The 19621-nt window shown below is 40.1% G+C and overlaps 1 protein-coding gene across 1 annotated transcript in view; it reads left to right on the top strand.

The window, feature by feature from the left end:
• The first annotated feature begins 15331 nt into the window (after positions 1 to 15331).
• The window catches only part of ZBED3 (zinc finger BED-type containing 3), a 28894-nt gene continuing 24604 nt past the window's right edge, over positions 15332 to 19621 (top strand). The window contains exon 1 of the mRNA XM_020998484.2: positions 15332 to 15464. The gene's annotated coding sequence lies outside the window, so the exon portion shown is untranslated. The remainder of the gene's footprint in view (positions 15465 to 19621) is intronic.

Here is a 19621-nt window from a genome sequence, read left to right as displayed (position 1 = left end):
CTTCTATCCCTCAACTCTGCTCCTCTGTAGGCAGTGCTAACTTGTTAGGGGCAAGGGAGCTTACATTATTGTGGATCTACAAGGATAACCTTGGAGAGAGGGGGAAAAAATGATAGATTTGATTGTTCAGCAGCTATCAGTGATAGTTGAAAGATCACAGAGAATAAGAAAAGCATCATAGGACTGAAGAAAGGCAAATGTGGTTCTAATTTTCAAAAAAGGAAAGAGAATGGAATTTGCAAACTCTAGACCAGTGAGTGTAATTTTAATTCTTGGGAAAATTCTAGGGCATAAACTCTGAGGTTCCACCTCACACTCATCAGACTGGCAAATTTGGCGAAAAAGGAAATGACAAATATTGGAGGGGCTGCAGGAAAAACAGACACACTGGTGCACTGTTGGTGGCACTCTGAATTGGTATAGCCATTCTGGAAAGCGATTTGGAATTATGCCCCCCAAGTCACCAAACTGCATATTGCATTTGACTCAGTGATACTCTACTAGGTTTAGGTTGCAAAGGGGTCAAAGAAAGAGGAAAAGTTCCCATTTGTGCAAAGGTATTTATAGTAGCTCTTTTTTGTGGTGACAAAGAACTGGAAACTAAGAGATTAGACATTACTTACAGAATGGCTAAACAAATTAGAGTATATGATGTAATATAATTTGTTATTATATGATTATCATTATCATGTATCATTATCACACTATTATGTGACTAAAAACTAAGGAAGAGAATGATTTCAGAGAAACCTGGAAAGACTTATGTGAATTGATGTAGAGTGAAGTGAACAGAACCAAGAGAACAGTTTATACTATATTAACCAGGATTCCAGAAGATTAATAATGATGAATGCTACCTACCACCTGACAGAGAGGTGATGGACAAAACATGTAGGATGAGACACACATTTTTGGAAATAGCCAATACAGGAATTAGTTTGGCTTAACTGTGCTTATTTGTTGTAGGGGTTTAACATTTTTGTTTTGTTTTTGTGGGGGGGGGAGGTGGGAGAAAGAATAAATAAGTGCTTGTTAACTGAAAAAAATCAAAATGAATTGGAAACTTGTAGTGCTTAACGTCATCTTCGTTTTCCAATATATGCCTCCTTCCTCCCTTACCCAGTGAGCCATGTCTTATAACAAAGAAGAAAAACAGGAAGAAAACAAAAGCAGGTCAACAAAACTAGCCAACCCATTAACTGTATCTTGGCAGGCATGTCAAGAATATATTCTTGAAAAGATGCTTAATGAATATCTAGAGAAGGAACTGGTGGTTAAAAAGAATCAGCATAGCTTTTGTAAGAATAGGACATGCCAGACTAACCTTGTTTCCTTTATGACAGAGTTACTAAGTAGAGAATGCCATGGATACAAAGGTTTATAGATTTTTTGGGTTTTAAAAGTAAATTTATTTTTATGTATATTTCTAATCTGTCTTCCTCACCTATATCCCCAATTGAAGGACAGAAAAGCCCTCAGAGTCTAGCAAAATGATGTCTACATTGGCCATTGCATACACACATACATACACACATGCACATGTGCACACACACAGCTTTCTCTGCATTTTAAGTTTGTCATCTCTTTAAAAAAATTTTTTTAAAGGACAGAGCCTTTTTTTCCATTCCAAATTTCCACCCTCTTCTTATGCCCTTCTCCACCCATTGAAAAGGCAAAAAAAAAAATTACAAACATATATAGTCATGTAGACAAATTTTTGCATAAACCACGTTAAAATAAAAGCAAGAAAAAATATTGTTCACTATGAATTCATTATGAATCCATAAGTTCTCTCTTAAGGTGGATAATATATTTTATCATGACTTCTTTGGAATTACAGTGTGCCATTGTGTCAATCAGAGTTGCCAAGTCGTTCAAAGTCAATTATCTTTACAATATTACTATTATAATGTAGATTTTTCTCCTGGTTCTGCTCACTTTACTTTGCATCAGTTCATATAAGTCTTCCCAGATTTTCCTGAAACCAACCCTTTCATCATTTCTCACAGCACAATAGTATTCCATCACATTCATATGCCATAACATGTTTGGCCATTCCCCAATTGATGGGCATCCCCTTCAGTTTCTAAAACTTTGCTATTACATAAAAAGCAGCCATAAATTGGCTATTTCTCCAATTATTTAGATCTGTCTTTATTTGTGTGAAATTTTTTCTGGTCATTTTCATATAATTCCCGTGTGTGTATTGGCATTTAGAGTAATTTATATTATCCATGGTTATTTTAATTTCTCTTTCTATGTCTTTCTGCTAGGTCATATTTAGTAATATGTGGTTGTTGTCTTTCTTTCTTGAAGAGGACCAAAATTACATCACCAGGCTGGGATCAAAGTACAGTGTGTCCAACTACAGCTGATCAGGCCAATACAAGCTTGGAAGTCTTTACCACAAGTTGAGCACAAATAACTCATATGAACATTTGGAGTGGAGATGACTCTGAATTTGCACATCTCATGTTTCATTTGAGCTACTGCAATTCTGCTTTGCTCTTAGAGTTCAGTACCTTCTTTGATGTGGGCACACCATTCTGGATGGGGCTGTGCCAGTGTCTCCCATGTTTCACAACTGATTACAAAGAGATGTTGAGTGTCCTTGTATTGATTCTTCCGACCTCCATGTGAGTGCTTGTCTTGCATGAGTTCTCCATAAAATAAGTCTTTTAAGCAAGCATACATATGGCGTTCCAACAATGTGGCCAGCCCATCCAGTTGCGCTCTCTACAGTAGAGTTTGAATGCTTGGCAGTTTAGCTCAAGAAAGGACCTCCGAATCCAGTATCTTATCTTGCCAGGTGATCCTCAGAATCCTCAGAATCTTCCTAAGACAATTCAAGTAGAAGTGATTCAGTTTCCTGACATGGCGCTGGTAGACTGTCCAGGTTTCACAGGCATACAACAATGAGGTCAGCACAATGATTCTGCAGATGTTCAGTTCGGTGCAGTTAATGCCTCTTCTTTCCCACACTTTTCTTTGGAGCCTCCCAAACATTGAGCTAGCTCTGGCAATGCATGTGTCAACCTCATCATCTATGTGTACATCCCTGGAAAGTACACTGCCAAAGAAAGTGAACTTATGCACAGTGTCCAAAATTTCTCCATTTACTGTAATCAATGGTTTCATGTATAGATGATGTAGTACTGGCTGGTGCAAAACCTGAGTTTTCTTGGTGTTAATTGTTAGGCCAAAATTGGCACAAGCAGCAAAGAATTGATGCATACTTTGTGGCATCTCAGCCTCAGAGGCAGCATTGAATACATGATCATCTGTGAACAAAAAAAATCACGCACCAACTCTCCCTTCTCTTTAGTCTTGGCTTGTAGCCTTTTCAAGTTAAATAACTTACTATCCAAGCGGTAGCTAATCTTGATACTGTTTTTGTCCTCACTGAAGGTGTCTAACAACCTCATGCTAAAAAGCATGGGAGCAAATACACAGCCCTGCTCACCTCCATTGGTGACTGGGAAAGCTCAAGAGCATTGTCCATTATACAGAACCTGAGCAAGCATGGTAATATACAGAAATGCTAATTACTGATGTGGTTTTATTTTATATCCTGCAACTTTGTTCAAGTTGTTAACTGTTTGGATTAGCTTTTTGGTTGACTCTCTAGGGTCCTCTAAGTAAACCAGCATATCATCTGTAAAAAGTGAGTTTTGTTTCCTTATTGCCTATGTTTATTCCTTACATTTCTTTTTCTTGTCTTATTGTGATAGCTATCATTACTAGCATGATATTGGATAATCAGGGTGATAGTGAACATCCTTCCTTCACTGCTGATCTTATTGGAAAGCTGTATCTCCATTATAGATAACGCTTGTTCTTGGTTTTTGATAGACATTGATTATAATTTTAAGGAAAGCTCCATTTTTTCTGCGCTTTCTAATATTTGTTAACAAGAATGGATAGTATATTTTATCAACATCTTTTTCTGCATCAAATTTTGTTCTTTTTGTTACTGAAATGGTCAATTACACTTGTAAGTTTCCTAATAGTGAACCAGCTCTGCATTCCTGGAATAAATCTAGTCTGATCACAGTGCATGATCTTTGTGATATATTGCTATAATCTCCTTGCTAGTATTTTTAAAAAATTTTTTTTGCATCAATATTTATTAGGGAAATTGGTGTACAGTTTTCTTTCTCTGTTTTGGCTCTCTCTGGTTTCAAGATATCAAGGTATCAAGGTCATGTTTGTGTCAAAGAAGGAATGTAGTAGAACTTTTTTAAAAATTTAGTTTTGCAAACAGTTTATGCAGTTTTGAAAGTAATTATTCTTTAAATGTTTGGTAAAAATCACTTGAAAATCCATCTGGTCCTGGGCTGTTTTGTTTCTTTTTCTAAGATAGGGCTATTAAAATATTTCATTTCCTCTTCTGTTAATCTGGACAGTTTATATTTTTGTAAATATTCATCCATTTTTATTTAGGTTTTTGATTTTATTAGTATATAGTTGGGCTTTTATTTCCTCTTCAATGGTTTTGAATTCATCTTTTTTCATGTTTGATACTGATAATTTGATTTTCTTTCTTTTTACAAAATCAAATGAGTTAATGGCTTATTTATTTTAGTGTTTGTTTCAAAAATACATTTCCTAGTTTTATTTATTAGTTCAATGGCATTTTTTTACTTCCAATTTTGTTAATTTCACCTTTGATTTTCAGGATTTCTGTTTTAGTATTTAATTGGGGATTTTAATTTGTTATTTTTCTAGGTTTTTTTTTCAGTTGTGAGATGAATGAGACATAGCTTTTGGATAATTAATGATCAGCTTATGAACTAGGCTAGCAGATAATAAATTGAGGAGTGGTTCTCTCTTGTAACCAAAGACCCTGCATGGAGGCCATTAAATGTTTAAATATCTTTGGAAAAGGGGGTGTCCCTGAGGGTGAGAATCAGCTCTGATTGGTTAACAATTAATGAGAGGATAAATATTATAAGGAGAGTTAGGCTTTTTCTAATGAGGGAATGGGGGATGGTGGCTCTGATTAGGTCTGCACTTTACCAGCTCATTCTGCCTCTAGCAGTCTATACAAAAGAATCTATTCTCCAACCAGTCCCACCTGAGTATAACAAGGGTGGGGTTACAAACTAGATGTGAGGGTTCTGTGTGGGGTGAATTTTTGGGCAAGGTCAGAAATGTCCTTGAGAGACTGGGCTTTGGAGGAGCAAGGAAAAGGAGGATCTTTGAGTCCCATATATAAAACTGGTTATCAATATAATAAGAAAATAATCATTCTTCTCAGTTGAATTCTGAATTTATTGATCTGCTCTTTCTCTCTTTTATTGGTATAAATGTTCAGAGATATAAATTTTCCCTTAAGTATTGCTTTGGCTATATCTCACAAATTTTGATGTGTTGTCTCATTATTGTCATTATCTTTAATGAAATTATTATTTCTATGATTTTTTCTTTCATTTACCCATTCTTTGGGATTAAGTTATTTATTTTCCAATTAACTTTTAATCTATATTTCCAAGGATTTTATTGAACATAATTTTATGGCATTATTATTATTAGAAAAAGATGCATTTAATTTTTCTGCTTTTCTACATTTGTTTGTCAGGTTTTCATGCCCTAATTCATGCTCAGTTTTTATGGCACCAGGCAAAGCTGAGGAAATAGGTATACTCCTTTCTGTCCTTATTCTACATTCTCCAGAGGTCTATCATATCTAACTTTTCTAAAATTGTATTTCTCTCCTAAACTTTGTCCTTATTTATTTTATGGTTAGATTTATCTAAGTCTGAAAGGAGTAAATTGAGGTCCCTCACTAATATAGTTTTACTGTCTATTTCCTCCTATGATACATTTAACTTTTCCTTTAAGAATCTGGATGCTCTTACATTTGGCGCACATATTTTCATTATTGCTATTAATTCATTGATTGTAGTACCTTTTAGCAAAATTTCCCTGATTATCTTTTTAAATTAGGTCTAATTTTGCTTGTCAGTTATGTAGCCTGGGGCTTAGCCAACTGAAGAACTTACCCTATGCTGTTGTTGCCATATTAGTGACTGCTAAAGTCCAGTTTTGCATGACTACCTTGCAGAAGCATCTATTAATCAGGCAAAACGGCATTTCTCAGGAGCCAGCTCTTTATAGATGGGAAACCTCCTGGCTCCTGAAGCCTTCAGTCTAGTACTTGGAAACTTGCCTCCAATGGCAGAGTCACCAACTATTTGTGAAAATCACTAACATCAGAAGGACTCAGGCAAGAATGATTTCTAATCTACCATTTCTGTTTAGCAATAGAAGCCTCCTGTGCTCTACTCATCTTGTTAGAGTGACCACTTTGCATCACCTAACCCATAATAGGTAATTCTGGGCAAAAGATGATTACATGACCCTGTGTCATCTAGGCAAAAGATGATTACATGACCCTGTGTCATCTATTCAGTAAGTCATCATGGAATGTTGACTCAAATGGTCTCAGGCTCCCATCAAGTCTGAGAGGCACAGACTACATGTGTCTGGGGCCAATCAGGTTGAACGGGAAGAGGAAGTTATGTGAAGGAAGATGGGAGTATTATAGGGTTAGGGGTTGGGGGTGGAAAGTGCTGGTCCTATCTTTTCATCCTGATGGAATCCTAATAAAGCAGCCCCCAGCCCCAACATTCTACCTTCTTTATGGGCCCCACTGAATAGCAGGCATGTCCTGATTTAACCACACAATCTGGCTTTAACCACACTTCAAGCCACCAGACTCAAAACAGCTACTGCCCCTAGCTAGCCACTGCCCCCGGATCCAATTCACATATTTGAACAGGTATGACCTTGTACCCTACCACAATCACATCATCCATTTAGCCCCAGATAGGATTACAATACCTCACTATCTATCTTGATCAGACAGGACCACAATAACTAGCCAATCAGAAAGCAGCACGACTAGGATGTTTGACCACCGAACCATAGAAGGGACCCCTCCCCATTACCTAATCCTTTAACAAATCCCTCCTGCCTTTTTAATATTCATAATTTCTATTGCATAATCAGCATCATTACACTATAAATTTGCCCGTGTTATCTTACTAAGTTGCTGGTTCCTCTTGGAACCTAGCCCTCTTCTGAGGGGCATCAATCCTCAATAAATGCCTATACTTGGACTAGAGGTGGTCTAACTCTGGATTCTTTGAGACAGTCCTGCCACAATACATCATGAAACCACAACAACCCCATTTGGGGTTTTCTTGGCAGAGATACTGGAGTGGCTTACTATTTCCTTCTCCAGCTCATTTAATAGATGAAAGACTGAGGCAAACAGGGTTAAGTGACCTTCCCAAGGCACAGCTAGTAAGTGTCTAAGGTCAGATTTGAACTCAGGAAGATGAAGCTTCCTGACTCCAGGCACAACACTGCATCCATTGTACCATCTAGCTGCCTTTTAGACATCTTAAATGTCTACAGGATGTCCTGTAGACATCTTAAATTCAAAATGTACAAACGGAACTCATTCTCTTTCCCTCCAAACTCTTCCCTCTTTCTAACCTCCCTATCACTGACAAAAGCAACATCATCCTTCTAATCACCCAGGCTTAAAAGCTAGGTGCCACCCTCAATTCCTCAATCTCTCCCCCCGCATATCCAATGCTACCACGGTCTATTAATTTTACCTTCATAACACCTCTTGAATATGCCCCCTTCTCTCCTCTACCACTGCCACCACCCTCATACAAGCACTTACCACCTCACACCTGATCCATTGCAATAGCTTGCTGTTCGGTTTCCCTGCCACAGATTTCTCCCCACTCCAGTCCTTCTTTCACTCAGCTGTCATAGTGATTTCCCCCAAATCACAGGTCTTGCCATATTGCTCCTCACTCAATAAACTCCAATAGTTCCCTTCATATCTGGAATGCTCTTCCTCCTCATCTCCACCTCCCGGCTTCTCTTGGTTTTCTTCAAGACCCAGCTAAAACCCCACTTTTTATAGGAAGCCTTTCCCAGTCTGCCCTAAGAGTACCTCAGTACCTTAGTCATACCTTCTTTCTGTTGATCAGTTCAAATTGATCATATACCTATATACATACATGTATATAGGTAGTATGTGTATGTATACACACACACACACACACACACACATATACACACACACACACACACACACACACACACATAAATCCTGTTTATCCATAGTTGTTTACATGTTGTTTCTCCCATTAAAGGTTCCTGGGAGCAAAGACTGTTATTTATCTCCACCACTTAGCACAGTGCCCAGCACATAGTAGGTGTTTAACAAATGTTATTTGACTGAACTGACTGTTTACTATGGACCAAGCACCGTGCTAAGGACTGGAAATACAAGAACAAACAAAAAGAAAGACAGCCCTTAGCCTCAAGAGTTTACATTCTAATTCAGGAAGCTACCAGATAGAGTTGAAGGGGGGCAGGGCTTGAAAGACAGAGGGAAAAAGGGAGGAATAAATTTTGTTGTGCACAACTAGTTCACTCTGCTACAGAGCCTACTTAGGGCCTAGGATTTCCCAATCACCCGATGAATCAAGACCAGCTTGATCTTCTATCTCGAATACGCATTGATGAGGCCGGGGACAAGATGGAAGCAATTTTAACAAAGCATTCACTTAAGTAGTAAAGTAACAGGAACTTCTCAAGTCATGATGATGTAGAGCTCATGCTGTGCTAAGGACAGTGCATGCACATCCTGTGCACTTATCTGACTCCAATCACAGATAAACTGCTAATGACCATACAATAACTAGGGGAGTTAAAGATTGTTAAAGATCCATATAATGGAGCACCGAACCAGGCGACCTTTGCTCATAGATCAGCACCCCAGAGGTGCCTCCGCCCATCAGTGAGACTTCATGAACAGCCTGTGGCCCTCTACATCCTTACAGATTCCTAACAAAATTTCCCATTTGGGAGCAGAAGAGGAAAATCCAGAGAGGATCAGAGCCAAGAAAATGAGGGGAAATTGGGGAGTTGATACTTTTTTTCCATAGAAATATGGATTTTTGGCTCAGATTCTTATAATCTAGCCACTGCTTACTCATGTTCAGACTCCTTAAGAGTCTGTCCAATATGATGGATGTTCTAATAAACCTTGTCTTTGGCTGAAAGAAGGCTTGGGTCAAATTCTTTTGGGCAGGACCTGAATATTGTGATATTGGAGTCCCAGGACCCCTGAACCCCTAAACCCATCATTTTGGTGGGCCATATAGGGAAACTGCCTAACTCCAAGTTCTTCTCCAGACAAGACTGGAAGGTATGTAAGCATCCTCCCTCCCCTCCTTTCTTGCTCTGCAGTTGGGGTAGCTTTCCAAGCACCAAGGCTTGGAGGTGCTTTTCTGGCAGACAGTTATGAGGCTGTCTCATACTCAGCCTGATGCTCTCAGGCTTTCAGGCCACTGGGTCAGTTCAAGGCCATGGACCTGGGTACACCTTCCGCAGCACAGAGGACAAGGATGGATGCCCTATCTCCCATGGATCCTCATCTTATTGCGTGCTTCATTGTGTGCCCTGGACCAAGGCTCATAAATCAAGATCAACCCCGTCTAGAGCAGACACAGAGGAAAGGCTCTCGTCTCCCTGTCTCCCCACTTCTTCCCTCTCCCCTAGGGCTCCACCTTTGACTCTGTTATCCATGTGCCCCCCACCCCCTTCATAATCTGTTCTTCAACTTAAATAAATGCCGACTTATGAAAAAAAAGAAATATGGATTTTTAATCATTATTTTTTTTAGCAAGTTGACTGATTTATTGTGTTTATATTTTATTTTTCCCCAATTACATGTTAAAACAATTTTTAAAATATTTTTAAAAAAGTTTTGAGTTCCAAATTCTATCCTTTCCTCCATCCCTGAGAAGCAATCCAATATCATTTATAACATGTGCATTCATGTAAAAGATTTCCATATTAGTCATGTCATTACCTTTTTAATTGTAGGTTGACAATACAAGAAAGCTTTGATTTAAGCCACTGAAAAGTATAAGAGGAACAGGAGATAAGAAGAGACTGAGACTAATGAAGAAAGAATCTGTCGAAAGATGGAAAAAAAACCATAGGTGGTCAGTTTATTGGAGCTGTTCCAAGAGACCAACAGAAAGCGGTTAGCTCACCAGAAGGCTTTGGCGGCTAGTTCCTAATCGGCTGAATGGCAGCAGCAGTTTTAGCTACTGTTATCAAGTTTACCTAAAGCTTAGGAGAGGCTAACTTTCTGACATACTTATTTTGTTATTGTCTGACTCTCAGGTTTGAAAGAGAAGTAAAATGGGGAAAGAAAGGTACTGCGGCTACTTTGCTGCATAAGAAAGGCAGGCGGGACGAGGTTGAGGTGCCCACAGAATCAACCTGAGATGTTTACTGTGAGCTCCATTGTTTTTGGACAATACCTGGCATCCAGATGAGGGTATGTAAATGGCTGGTTTGTATGGATCAGGGGCCTGATAAACTTGGCCATTCTCAGCCTTGATTCGAGTGACCTGTTAGTGACCTTCAGAAGCAACCCTTTTTGATTCTAAGTTGAAAGAGCTGGCAAATGTTATCTGGTAAAGAAGTGGTTTTGTGTGGTTCAGATGTCACTCAACTGGCCAGTGATGTCAACGCTTGAATCCCAGAGTTCTGAGTTACCCCAAGCATTTGAGTTCTCTTCCCTCATGCTTCACTTCCAGGTTCCTTTAAGTGTGTGCCCAATATCTCCACACTGAGGAGAAACGTGGCCGTAAAATTGTTACCCAGGTTTATAAATGGATAGTGATGCATCTTATATATGCACTTGCTAAAGTGAGTACCTCTACTGTGATATAAGAAATGATGAAGGGGATGATTTCAGAAACCAGGGAAGACCTATATGAACTGATGCAAAGTGAAGTGAGCAGAACCAGGAAAACAATCTTCACAGTAAGAGCAATATTGTAAGGATAATTAACTGTGAAAGACATAATAACTCTCATCAATACAATAATCCATCACAACTCCAAAAGACTCATGATATAAAATTCTATCCACCTCTATATAGGCAACTGATACACTCATGAGTACAGATTGAAGTGTATTTTTTCCTTTTTTTCTTGCTTTTAAAATTCAGAACATAGCTAACGCGGAAATATGCTCTGCATAAGTGTAAATGTATAATGAATATTGTAATTCTTGTCTTCTGGAAGGGGTGTATGGAAAAAGAGAATGTGAAAATAAAAGTGAACTGAAAATAAAAACAAAATTTAAAAAATATGAGTACCTATGATATTTCTTTTGCCTTATTGCTAAGTGTTTAATTTTAAATTCTAAAAGCGTAATAGTTGTGAGTAGATGATTGTCTAAATAAAAATGTCTAAATAGGGGGTTGAGCTAGAGTAGTGAGTAAGGAAGTAGATTTCCTTTTAATACGGTGATTTCTAGGATCCTGAGAAAATTTTGTAGTGGTCGTATTTCTCTCTGGAATTCTAGATATGCCAGCGCGAGAGTAGGTTGGACAGAATGAGTCAGTGAAGTGTCTACAACCTCCTTGATAACAGTTATTATCCTGATTCCATTGCTGGAAGGCCAGGTGGGTTATATTTCATGCTTCCCCAGTGCTCCAGTCTAGTGTTTCTGCCATTGGATGAAGCTACCATCAATGGTGTTTCTCCTAATTTTAGGGGTGCCCCCATCCTCCAGTTCCATTTCACCACTTAACAATTAGATTAAGTTTTACAAAGGAATATTCCTTTCAAAGGTGAACAAATATACAATCATTTCCCCCCTCCAACAAATAGGGGCATAATCTCCCCCTTTCTTACTTCAGTCTCTGGGCAAGAGAAGAGGATTAGGTTCACAGCTTACCTCAGTTCCTATGTAGCACAGTCCCACCAAGTTGCAAGTCCAACCCTTGGGCTTGTGTCCCAACACCTTGGCATCTCAGGGCTTCCTTGCTGGGCTGGCAGAAACATCTAGCCTGGAGTCTTGCCTCCAAGATTGCCACGGCTCAAGTCAGGGTCCACTGACTTTACTGCCCATGTCTAGAACTGAAAAAGAGCAAAACAGACCAAATCCCAAGCCAGTTTTTCTAGGACACAGGGCCTAAAAGGAGGAGGGGGGAGGTAGCTTCCCCCTGACCCAGGCAGTTCATGGTGTCTCTGTGGCTGATGAACAGGACCTTCACCCTTCCTTGGGCACTACTGGAAAGAGAAAATGCCCTAGTCTAAAGGTTTAAAGACACAGCCTGTCATGGTTACACAAGAAATGGAAAAAAGCTGTTAAATACCCATGTGATAGGAAAACATAGAAGAATGTCTTCTAGAAGCAGGTCTCTGGTATCCCCCATTTCAGTGTCTCCATGTTCAGCGATCTGGGCAAGTGCAAAGCAAAGCCCCACCACAGAAAGCCATGGCCTTGTGTTAGGTATTAATGTGAAACAACTAGTTGGCACGGTGGACAGAACGCCAGACTTGGAGTCAGGAAGGCCTGAGTTCAAATCTTGCCTCAGACATTTACTAGCTATATGACCCTGGACAAGGCTCTTCCAGTCTTAGAGTTCTCATTTGTAAGGTAGGGATAAAAATAACAACCCCCTCACAGGGTTATTGGAAAGATCAAATAAGATGAAATGAAAAGTGCATTGCAAACTTTAGCATCATAGAAATGCTAGCTATCATCATCATTTACCAAATGTTTCCCCAACTCCCTTGACAAGCTTCTCACATCCCTTAAAAGGTAGGTCCACACCCCAGGTCGGGAGCCCCTGTTATAGATACTCTATAGAGGAATTATGGGAGGTCGTGAACAAGACTAACATAGAATAAGAAAACAATATGGACAGCTGAATGGAGTAAACCACGTAGTCCTCACCCCAGGAAAGCTTGGTACTTCCCTGAAAGACAGTCCTGTGATGTTGCAGGAAGATGTACATGATTCCTGATTGGCTAAGAGACTTTTGGGAGAGAGAAGCAGAGGAAAGAGATGGAGCAAGAAGAAAGAAGGGGCCAACTTTGAATGTTGAACAGGAGGTCCCCTGAAGCTGAATCCATCTAAGGAGAAGCCAGCACAAATATGTCCCTGGACTCTAGTGCTTTCATCTCTAGAGACTGCTAAAAGTGGATTTCTTAAGTGACAGCCTTCTCTCCCCAGCTGAGTGAAGATCCTTGCTTCTGAGTTGCAGAGCCTCCCCAACACCTGTGTGTTCTGTGACCTCAGCTAATCTAAATGATTTCTCAATTACTCTTTTGCTGCTTGCCTTTATAAATATGTTGCCTTGATATCTATGTAATAAGCATTTAGTGGGAGGGGAGCTAAACTGGCTGAGATGAAGTTGTCTGTTACCTCACCCCCCACCAAGGAACTACTTCTCTTCCTGTCCCAAGTGACCCCAGAAAGTGGCTCCTATCCTGAACATCAAAAGAGAATCCTGTCTTTAGACTTCAAACATTTAATGTGGGACAGAGAAATTTTATTCCAAATATCCTTCTCTAAGACAGGGGAGTGAAAGATTGACTTCTTAGTCACTGCCACCCTCCTACTCAAATTAACACATCTCTCAGTTTTCTCATCTGTAAAATGGGTATAAGAATAGCACCTACCTCAAAGGGTTATTTTGAAGATCAAATCAGATAATATTTGTATAGCCTTTCAAGCCTTAAATTGATATATGAATGCTAGTAGTAGTAGTTGTTATTATTATCTACAGAGGTAGAAGCCCAGATCTGACTAAAAATTTTTTAGATTGATGATTCTTGTTACACCTAAACAGATGAAATCAAGGATCAATTGAAGTGTTAATTAATAAGGCTAATTCTTAATGCTTATTATTTTTAACTCTTCAACCAGTTGCTTGTAGCTATAAGTGCCAGTTTTGAAAAATACTAAACTTGGGGCAGCGAGGTGGTACAATGGATAGAACACCTGCCCTGGAGTTAGGAGGACCTGAGTTCAAATTCGGTCTCAGACCAAACACTTGACACTTACTAGCTGTGTGAGCCTGGGCAAGTCACTTAACCCCAATTGTTTTGCAAAAGAAAGAAAAATACCAAACTCACTCAACCTAGGTTGCTTTTGATTTCTAAAATAGTTAAAACTAATCCTTTCCTTATTGTCATATGCCTAATTATAAGGGCAATGATATGATTCATCCCTTGGCTGTAAAAATTTTAAAAGTAGACTTACGTTCTAACGTTTTAAGGACTGCAGTACGACTTCAGTGACCTGGGCAGATGACATACCTTTATTCGTATCCCCAGCACCTGGCACATGTTTTCGTGTCCCCATTTGGGGTTTTCTTTGCAGAGGTACTGGAGCGGTTTGCCATTTCCTTCTCCAGTTCATTTTACAGGTGAGGAAACTGAGGCAAACAGGGTTAAATGACTTGCCCAGGGTCCACAGGCAGTTAAGTTCCTGAGGCTAGATTTAAACTCATGAAGATGGGGTCATCTTCAGAGCTTTGTGCACTATGGCGCCACCTAGCGCCCATCTAGCACATAAGTGCTTAAGGAATCGTTGAAATTTGCTCTGAGAGCTTTAGTCTTTCAACCTTTCTTAGTTCTTCCTGGTTCATCGTTCAGCTCTGGTTTCATTTATACTTCCCAACCCCCTTACTTTGACTATAATCAGTCAGAATTCAACTATGAGTAACGATTCAATGGATTTGGAGCTAGAAGGGGCCTTAGAGGTCCTTTACAACAAGTTGTCAGAATCAACTAAGCAACCAATTATTATTAGGCACCTCTGGGGATACGAGGAAATGCAAAAACAATTGAGGCTCTCCAGGAACTTACATTCTAATGGGGCACCCAACATGCACATAAATCTGTATATACAAGATAATGCCAGAGTATTGTTAAAGCGTTTTGTCAACCGTAAAAAGTTGCATAAACGCGCACCACTATTATTGTTGTGGTTGACTATGGTAACGAAGCTAGCACAGTAGTAATAATGATACTAATTATCACAACTCCTTCTCAAATTCAGAAATCCAGATTAAAAAAAACACACACCAGTTGATACTTCACTGCAACAGGTTGTAAATTCGGACTCCAGCGGTTCTGACTGGGGCACTTCCCCTCAGTAACATTAATGAGCCTCCCACTCAAAGAGAAGGAAACAGTCCAAGAGAAACACAAACCTGGGAATTCAGGTCTTGGCAGATCACATTAAAAAAAAAAGTTTTCGTTTTGAAAAAAAAAGTAAATCCGCTTTTTCTCTTTTAAGCTAATGGACACCTACAGCGGGTCATTCTCACACTGATCTTGGGCTTCAATATTTTGTGAATGATTTGTCTTTTGACATAAGGGGGTCTGCGATTCATTTCCACGCGTCCCGACCAGACGAGGGAATACAGCGCTGCGTCTTTAAGGGGCGGGGGGCCCAGGGCAGCCCTGCACAGGCTGCCCAGGGCTTGCCAGAACAAGATGTCTGCAAGGCTGGATCCCCGAGAGAATCCCAGGTCGCTAGCGTTGCATCGCGCCGGGTCCTGCCAACTTCGCGCCAAAGGGAGCGAGCAGCCCGCGAGTGGCCAGGTGGGTCCGGGGACGCCGTTCCTTTTGGGATCCGGAAGCCCAGAAATGGGTTGCAAAGCTGGATGGGGTTTGCTTTTTGTTTTGGATTTCTGTTGTGGCTGTTGCCATTGTATTGTTGCTCGAGGCCAGGGACTTGTTTTTTTGCTTCTAATTAGTCAAAGCTTCCCCAGGTTTGAATGTACGGTGCCTGGCTGGTTGTAGTCGCTTAATAAATATTTATTTAATTGAATTGAATTATTCTTATTGTTCCTGTAGTTATTGTTGGCGGGGGTGAGAATAAATGGTGCAGTGGAAAATCTGGTATGTTTGCAAGCCTGGCCCTTGAATTTGTTCTTCGCTTTTGTTCCTGGCTAGTCTTAGGTTTCCCAATGGGTAACTGTTGGCATTTCTGGCTTCATTTCTCCGGCCCAGTGGTAGAGTGCTTGGCGCGTAGGAGGCACTTAATACATGTTTATTAAGTTACATTCAGTTATGCTGTTGCTGTAGTGGTGGTTGTCGTTTACTGGGGGTTGGCGGGAAATCCGAGATGAAGGGCAGCCCCTGGATTTGTTCATCTCTTTTGCTCTGAGCTAGTCCTGGCTTTCCGGGGATAGAAGGTCCTTTCCCCGAAGGGAGTAACTGTTGCATTTCCGCCTTTGTTTCCCAGTGGCACACTGCAGATGCTTCCTCGTTGCTCGTAGATTGAAAACTTTTGCGCTGCGCGGCCACTTCCCTACTCGCTGGATTCCCGGGGATCAGCCGAGTGAACGTGGGGGAGGGTAGCGCGGTCTAAGGCGGTCTAGACGATCTAGTCTGCGCCGAAGCCCCAGCAGAGAGATGAATGGCCTTGGCCTCGGGCCAAGCCAAGGAAAGCGAAACTAAGTGCAGGCTGGCTGTTCCAGGACCGCACGTAACTGAAGAGAACATCCGCCCTCTGGTTTTGGAAACTAGCCTCAATTTTGGAATTTGCCACCAGATTCCTCCTGGCTGGAGACTCTGGAGCGTTCTGTGACCCTGGGGGATCTGCCTGCCCGCCGCCGTCTCCCCTGTACTCTTGTCAATTACAACAGGAAGGTGGTTGGACTTGTGTCAGTAAATCTCAAGGTGCCCTAAGATCAGTTGTTAATTAATAACCATTTTACTTTTTGGTGGTGGAAAGAAAGAGAGCCCAGAATCCTAGATGCAGAGCTGAAACGGAGACCCTCAGAGGTTTATCTAGCCCAGTCGCTTCCTTTTACAGATGTGGAAACAGGCCCAGGGAGATTTAAGTGAATTGTTCATGTTCATATAGGGAGTAAAAAGGTCAGAGGTGGGATTTGAATCCGTGTCCTTGAGCTGCAAGGCATTGCCTCCAATAGAAAAGACTCCTTAGCTTTGTGAATTTATTGTATTTTAATTTTTTTTACTTTGGAGTTCTGGAGAAAGTCCTCAAAAAAAATTAGACATGAGTTTCCCATCTCTCTACAGCGCCCCCTCTCCATGACTTGTGAACTTCCAAATTTGCTACCATTGCACTTGATCTCATTTTATTAATCATCTGTTTTCCCTTTTTACCCCCAAATTCAGGTGGTTGTATAGCCTTTTGCTACCCCTACTCCCCCCCCTTGTTTTAATAATTCAAGTGGTTGGTTAGGCATTTACCTTGGAAGTGACTGAAAAATCTTCACAGCCTTTTGGTATCACCTTGAAATCCCCCAAATACTCCTTAATATTAAATCATTTTAGTTTATGGAACTCCAATTCAGGACATACGGTATGAGAATCTTTTCCTCCCTGTCATCTCTGAGTAGTATTACTTTGCACTTACTAAGTTAGTATTAGTAGCTGACCTGGCTGGCAAAAGTCCTGACCTGAAAAAGTGGGTATGGGATCCCCACAGAGAAAAATCAAAACTTCAAAGAATTTTTCTGTCTGTTCCAGCACTTTTATGAAAATTCCTTATTGAACAAGAAATCTTGTTTCGGTCTTTTTTGTGTGATTGGATGACTCCACCACACTAGACTGGAAGTGTCACCCCCTCTGAGGGGTTGGGATCTATTTCTCTTCTTCACTTCTATCAGTTTGAGCTTCCCCTAGCTGTATTGTTCTCAGCCTGTGACTAGCAGGAAGGTTCCATTTAATATCAATTAGCTTTTACAGAGGAATTATTTACTTCCAAGATATAGTAAGAGCAAGTGCACATTTTCCTCAACACTCAGTGCTCTTCCCTGTACCAATTTGGTTTCTGGAAAATAAGCTCAAAACTTAGCCCAGTTCCTACATAGCATCAACCCCACCAAGCTGTCTCAGCTACCACAGGCCCAGAACCCTAAAGGTCCCTTCCAAAGGTTGCTTCTTGCTCCTTGGGGCATTGATGCAAAACCTAGCTTGTATTCTGACTCCCAGAATCCTGTGGATTGCTCTCAACTTTTGGAAACTTATAATGTCAGACTCCACTTGCTTCACATGTAATGGAAAGGAACAAAAAATAAGGCCAAAGAACAAGGCTTGTTTCTTGGGGCCACCATGGCTTTACAACGTGGTCTCTTCCATGATCTGGGTGGTGGGGAGGTGGGGCAAGGAGTCATTGAATGAATCAAAAAGAGACATCCAGTGCTGGCAGAGGCCTGTTTGATATGCATGTAGTTGTGGCTTATGCAGCCAATTGAAAAAGTCTCTTCCCAACCATGTGGTTTACCAACCAGAACCAGTTACAGAATGTCTGTGAATGATCCAGTCTTTCAGAAACACTTAGAAATAATGATTCTTCAAAACCAAGCTTGGAGTGACTCCCCAGATGCTCTAATTTGTTAGCTACAGGGCAAGGAGAAATAGGCAGCCAGTTTTATTTAAAAAAAATAATAATAAATCAGCCCCAAGATTCTTTCTCATCTGAATATAAACTTCTAGCACAGTGCCTGGCACAGGGTAAGAACTTACTAGCTGCTTGATCATTGATTGACCGTAATGTTGGTGTGAGATATAGCCTTCCATCCTCATCCCTAAGGTGGTTCCAGCTGGCTTACTTTTCGGCTAAGAAAGGCTGTAGTGTGGGAGGAGACCAGAAAAGATTTATTTTATAAAGTTGAATTAAAAGCACACATAAAAATAAGATAAATTTTGCCATTTGCACTCATTTCAACATAAAAAAATTGTAATGAAGTAATTTTGAACATCTCAAACTTTGAACTATACAGAAGGAGAGTAAATAGGAAAATAGAGATTATTTGACTTTGAACCTAAAATAACTGTCACCTTGGTTCCCAGTAATTCCGGGGCTGCTAGAGTTTGCTGAGTAAGCTCAGTGTGACAAGGTGTTTCTGAAGAAGCAATTGATATTGTTTATTCTGTTCCAACAGATATTTCTTTTCTGTAATTAGTTTTCTGGACCATATGTAATTTCTCTCTTTTTAAAGCAGATGTTTCTTAGGATGAGAGGTTTGGGGCTTTTTCTTTTTTTCGTGTTCCCATGTATTCTTGTACCTCACTAGTATAGCCAAATAGAGCATTTCCTTTGATTTTGTTTCATAAAAAAGCCATTATAGTAAAATCTAACCCTGCTCATACACATATGTCTGTGTGCATCCTACTTGTTGCGAGTTATACATCTGTTTACTTGAGTAACTGTCTTGGAGTTGTTTCTTTTGCTTTCCACAGTGCTCTACAGATTTACAGAAAGTAGAAATGATAATTATTGTTTTCCTATCAGCACGGTGAATGAATTTGGTTTTGTTGCTAAAGGCATCTATGCTTTTCTTTTGGTGAGTGTAGTCTTTATTTGTTGGGTTTTACTGCTAGAAATGTGGCTTATTCCATATCTCTCCACAAACATCTCTCTACGTAAAACATAAGACAGGCATAAAATAACACAGGTTAGTAAGCATGGTGTTTCTTCTACTTGTGACTCTCAGTCTTCTGTGACCACATATTTTATTATGATGCTTGCTGACATGACATATTTAGATGCTATTCATTGAAATATTAGAATTTCCAGGACATTTAGATGGTTTATGGGACAATGGAATAGAATATTTGAAATCAGACATATGGTTGCCATACCTGTGTGAGATGCAGGAGTGAGTTACAAACTGTCTTTGCTTAGTAGATAAAGGAGTTCATTGCCCTTTGGAAGAAAAGATGCACTATTTAGAAATATATTTTGTGAATAAAATGGAAACCTCATTTCTAAAATTGCAACC

Source organism: Phascolarctos cinereus, unplaced genomic scaffold (genome assembly GCF_003287225.1).
Source record: "Phascolarctos cinereus isolate Bilbo 61053 unplaced genomic scaffold, phaCin_HiC Scaffold_4;HRSCAF=312, whole genome shotgun sequence".
In the NCBI taxonomy this organism is placed as follows: domain Eukaryota; kingdom Metazoa; phylum Chordata; class Mammalia; order Diprotodontia; family Phascolarctidae; genus Phascolarctos; species Phascolarctos cinereus.
Note: the sequence above shows the minus strand (reverse complement) of the source record. Positions and strands in the feature narration are given on the sequence as shown.